At 40.6% G+C, this 5,891-nt stretch overlaps 1 pseudogene; it reads left to right on the forward strand.

Annotated features, from left to right (window-relative positions):
- The first annotated feature begins 5,272 nt into the window (after nucleotides 1-5,272).
- Nucleotides 5,273-5,356, forward strand: LOC125356941 (annotated as a pseudogene).
- The last annotated feature ends 535 nt before the right edge of the window (nucleotides 5,357-5,891 follow it).

Raw genomic sequence — 5,891 nt, forward strand, 5'->3', positions numbered from 1 at the left:
TTGGCCTTTGTTTTTTCTGGCCTGAGCCATTTTTATGCTCAAGGCTTGCACTCTATCACTTGATCCATAGAAGTACTTCCAGATTTTTCTGAGCAGTTTATTGGAGATAAGAGTCTCACAGACTTTTCTACCAGGGGTTGGCTTCGAACCACAATCCTCAGATCTCATCCTCCTAAATAGCTAGGATTACAGGTATAAGCCACTGGCACCTGGCTATTACGCCCTTTTACAGACAGCAGAGTTGAACTATTGACCTAGTAATCAATTATGATCAATAATTATTTCTGGTATTCACTGTAGGTTGTGAATTAAGAAGTCCAAAATCTCCAAGAGCAAGACAACATCTATTCCTGAAAGTAGAGAGTTTTCTTAATCGGTATCAGAGGTTCCAGAAAAGATTGAAAAACATATTTGTATCTCTCCTTTTACAAATCAGAAAACTAGGATAAAGGGAATTCCAGTGCCTCTCCCAAGATGACAGTTAACTAACAAGAGATGGGATTTGAACCCAGGGCCACAGGCTTCTTGTCCTTTATCTACCCACAGTGTTGTGCTTTATCCCCCAGGTTTATCAAATCAGCATCAATGATTCAGATACCTCCCTGCCAGGAGAAAAGCCATATATGGAGCAAAGCACATCTGTGAAGCTAATGACATTCTAATTCACTATTGGCAGAAATGTAGGAGATTTGGAGAGAAAATTGCAACCGACTGTTACAGACCATTCTGCAGCACATTGTTGAAAACAGAAAACACCTCTTAGATCACAAAGTATCATTGAGAAAAGGAGCCAACAGTCCCTGCTTGTTTCACATGCTGTTTCTTCAGATGCTTGGTGGGTCCCCCAAACCAGCATGCTCCAAATACACATCTGCTCCCACGCTGGAGAAACGAACACCAGGGCTCTATGAACTCATCAAAAGCAGACTTCAGAGCTTGACTGGATAAACTACAGAATCAAGTGAGCATGATGCAATCAGCAACTTTGTGTTCCAAAATCAACCACTGTCTCTGACATGTAGATAGCCAACGTTCCAGACTTTTCCCTGACTTGCCAGCTGTGATCTGAGTTTAAATTCACTCCCTGCAATGAAAGAACAGAGAGTTATCCCTCTTCTGCTGACAGAATAAGTCTTCACTGTGTGCTTTCGAGATGTCAGAGTCTGTGCCAAGTCATCTCGGGGGGATAGTTCTACTGCAATTCTAGCACCTAGACAAATGATCAAGAGTCCCTAAAAGAGATACTGGCCAATAATAAACAGAATTGAGGTGTGATATCCAATCGCCCCCAAGCCCAAAGCCCTTATCCCCTCTCTGGTAACAATATTTAAATTAAAAAGTCCTTAAAGGTCATGTGGGGTGTTTTGTTTTGTTTTGTTTTCAGAGCTGAGGACTCAACTGAGGGCTTTGCACTTGCCAGGCAAGTGCTCTTCCACTGAGCTGAATCCCCAACCTCACAAATTTTTTCTTTCAAACACTGCAATCTTGATATGGACTTTTCTGCTGCTGCCCAAGATGAGTAGAGCCCACACAGTCCTTCTAAGATCACAGCTCTTCTGGCTCCACAGCTAGCAGAGATCACTAGGATCACAACCCTGTAACAGCCACCATACACTTAGTTTTGCAGCTCAGCTGCAAATAATGCCTGTCAGTGTTGCAATTCCACTGCTGGCTACTGTCGTTTGTAGCCTTCTCAGGTTCCTTTCTGTCTCTGTGTGTCCTTTGTGTGTTCTCTCATAGCTAGTAGCTCGCTGTCAGTGGCTCTGAGTCAAGAGGTCCTTATACATTGAGTTGTACTCTGATTGGTTGCCCTCATTATAACTACATGCTTTGGAAGGTGAGCCTTTATTGGTTGAGTGTCATAACACTCCAATTGGTTGTTGTTAATTCCTGACCAGGTACCTTTTGCAAATCCCTTCTCCATTGTTATTGAAAGGTTATTAAAACTGGAAGGGTTGTGGGGGGGGCGGGCAGGAACAGAGGAAAGCTATTTTGTAACAATATCTCCTGCACAACTGGCTTTAACTTAGGAGGTCAAAATGCTATCAGAGGCCTTGAGTCCTAAATAATTTACTCTTTCAATATAAATTATAGGGGAGTGCACATATATGTACATTAATTAAAATTCCAGGTATTATTCTGGGCACCAATTAGCTCATGCCTTTAAACCTAGATAGGCAGAAGGCTGAGATCTAAGGATTGAAGTTTAAGGCAATCCTGGGCAGGAAACTCCATAACATTTTAATCTTCAATTAAGCACCAAAAAATCCAGAAGTAGAGCTATGCCTCAAATGGTTAAGCACAATCGTTGAGCACAAAAGCTCACAAACAGCACATTGGCCCTAAGTTCAATCCCCAGAACTGGCATACACACAAAAAGAAAATCAGGGACTATTGTTCTTAACTTTTACTATGAAAATATTAAGCACACACATGGACAAGACTAGTCTAAAGTACCTTCTCACTTAGATTTCAAAAATCATTAATATTTTTGTTTTGTCTTTTCAATTTCCTCCATACTTTAAAACAGTATTTTTAATAAAAACCTGATACATTCCAGGGAACATTCCTGAATATAATCAAGGCAGTTTATGAGAAACCAACAGCAAGCATAACTCTAAATGGTGAAAAACTAAAGCCATTCCCTTTAAAATCAGGAACAATGCAGGGATGTCCACTCTCTCCTCTGCTCTTCAACATAGTACTAGAATTCCTAGCCAGAGCAATTAGGCAAGAAGAAAATATAAAGGGGATCCAAATAGGAAAAGACGAAGTTAAACTTTCTCTTTTTGCAGGTGACATGATCCTATACCTAAAGAATCCCATTGACGCTACCCCCAAGCTACTAGAGCTGATCCAAAACTTTGGCAAAGTTGCAGGATATAAAATAAACCCTCAAAAATCAATGGCCTTTCTCTATGCTTACGACCCGAAGACCGAGGCTGAAATCAGGAAAGCAACTTCTTTTGCAATAGCCCCCAAAAACATAAAACACCTAGGCATAACCTTAACCAAAGAAGTGAAAGATCTCTTTGATGAGAACTTTAAAAGCCTAAAAAACGAAATTAAGTCAGAACTAAGGAAATGGAAAAACCTCCCATGCTCCTGGATTGGGAGGATTAATATAATCAAAATGGCAATATTGCCAAAGGCTATCTACAAATTCAATGCAATACCCATTAATATTCCAACACCATTTTTTAATGAAATAGAGGAAGCAATCCAGAAATGCATATGGAACAATAAAAGACCTAGAACAGCAAAAACAATCCTAAGCAGAAAGAACAGTGCTAGAGGAATTACAATACCCAACTTCAAGCTGTATTATAAAGCTATAGTAATAAAAACAGCTTGGTATTGGCTCCGGAACAGGCCTGAAGATCAATGGAACAGAATTGAAGACCCAGAAATGAACCCACAGAACTATGCCTACTTAATCTTTGATAAAGGAGTTAAAACAATAGTTTGGAAGAAAGATAGCCTCTTTAACAAATGGTGCTGGCAAAACTGGTTCAACACATGCAACAAACTAAAACTAGATTCTTATATATCACCCTGCACCACAATCAATTCCAAATGGATTAAAGACCTCGAAATCAAAACAGACACCCTGAAAACACTAAAGGAAGGAGAGGCGAAACACTTGGGCTCCTTGGCGCAGGACGGAACTTCCTTAACAAAGACGCAGAAAGGCTACAAATCAAAGAAAGGATGGACAAATGGGACTGCATCAAACTGTAGAGCTTCTGCACAGCAAAGGACATAGCTCGCAAGATAAACAGAAAGCCCACAGACTGGGAGAAGATCTTTACCGGCCATTCAACGGACAAAGGCCTCATATCTAAAATATATGCAGAACTAAAAAAATTACCTTCCTCCAAAACAAAACCGCAAAGAACCAATAGCCCCCTCATCAAGTGGGCTAAAGACTTACAAAGAAACTTCTCTGATGAGGAAATGAGAATGGCCAAGAGACTTATGAAAAAGTGCTCTACATCACTGGCCATAAAGAAATGCAAATCAAAACAACACTGAGATTCCATCTCACCCCAGTAAGAATGTCATATATTAAGAAAACTAACAATAACAATTGTTGGAGGGGATGTGGCCAAAAGGGAACCCTACTTCATTGTTGGTGGGAATGTAAACTGGTTCAGCCACTCTGGCAAGCAGTATGGAGATTCCTCAGAAGACTAAATATAGAACTCCCCTATGACCCAGCAGCCCCACTTTTGGGTATCTATCCAAAAGACCACAAACAAAATCACAGTAAAGCCACCAGCACAACAATGTTCATCGCAGTGCAATTTGTCATAGCTAGAATCTGGAACCAACCCAGATGCCCCTCAGTAGACAAATGGATCAGGAAAAGGTGGTACAATGGAATTTTATGCCTCTATCAGAAAGAATGACATTGCCCCATTTGTAAGGAAATGGAAGGACTTGGAAAAAATTATACTAAGTGAAGTGAGCCAGACCCAAAGAAACATGGACTCTATGGTCTCCCTTATTGGGAATAATTAGTACAGGTTTAGGCAAGACACAGCAGAGCATCACAAGAGCCCAATAGCTATAACCTTATGATCACATAAGATGATGCTAAGTAAAATGAACTCCATGTTATGGAAACGATTGTTATATCACAGTTGTAACCACTTTCAACATCCCATGTGTATCTGTAGCTTCTATTATTGATGATCTTGTATCACCTTCCTGTGGTTGTACCTACACTATCTCTGTAATCTTATCTGAGTAAATTGGAAACCGTGTATACTGGTATTAGAACTAGGAAATTGAAAGGGAATACCAAAATTGAGAGACACAGGGTAAAAAAAGACAAACAACTACAAAAGCAATACTTGCAAAACTGTTTGGTGTAAGTGAACTGAACACCTCATGGGGGAAAGGGAATGGGGGAGGAGGGAGGAGTTATGAGGGATGAGGTAACAAACAGTACAAGAAATGTATCCAATGCCTAACGTATGAAACTGTAACCTCTCTGTACATCAGTTTGATAATAAAAATTTAAAAAATAATAATAATAACCTGATAGGGGACTACCACCCATTTCCATTTGCTTAGGACAATCCTAGGTTCTGCTCTTTTTTGTTTTTAATCAACTAACATCTATTAGTTCATTTTAGAATCCCTTTCCTTTGCACAATGGATCTGGTTTCAATGATCAATTCTGTGGTGACCTTACATCACAGAATTTTAGTAGTATGAGACACTTAAGAAAATAGTTACATCTTATACTTAAGAAAAGACCTGAGTGCTCACTTCGGCAGCACATATGAGATTAGCATGGCCCCTGAGCAAGGATGACACACAAATTCATGAAGCGTTCCATATAAGAAAGAAAGAAAAAGAAAGAAAGAAAGAAAGAAAGAAGAAAGAAAGAAAGAAAGAAAGAAAGAAAGAAAGAAAGAAAGAAAAAGAAAGGAAGGAAGGAAGGAAGGAAGGAAGGAAGGAAGGAGGAAGGAAGGGAGGGAGGGAGGGAGGGAGGGAGGGAGGGAGGGAGGGGAGGGAGGGAGGGAGGGAGGGAGGGAGGGAGGGAGGGAGGAAGAATAAGAGAGAGGGGGAGGGAGGAGGAGGGAGGGAGGGAGAAAAGAAGGAAGGGAGGAAGGAAGGAAGGAAGGAAGGAAGGAAGGAAGGAAGGAAGGAAGGAAGGAAGGAAGGAAGGAAGGAAGGAAGGAAAGAGGACCTGAGAACTACAGTCCCTTGCTAATTCTGACCACTGAAAAAAGTTGATAAATGACTTAGAAGTCAGAAGAAAAGGAAACAAAACCTAATCTCCAGCTGCCTTAGGCACAGGTATTAGACACTGGTGCTCAAAGATGCTGGTATTGGGAGATAACCGATGTGGACATTTTTCCCATGGTTTCCAAAGC

This window comes from Perognathus longimembris, chromosome 8 (assembly GCF_023159225.1).
Source record: "Perognathus longimembris pacificus isolate PPM17 chromosome 8, ASM2315922v1, whole genome shotgun sequence".
In the NCBI taxonomy this organism is placed as follows: Eukaryota; Metazoa; Chordata; class Mammalia; order Rodentia; family Heteromyidae; genus Perognathus; species Perognathus longimembris.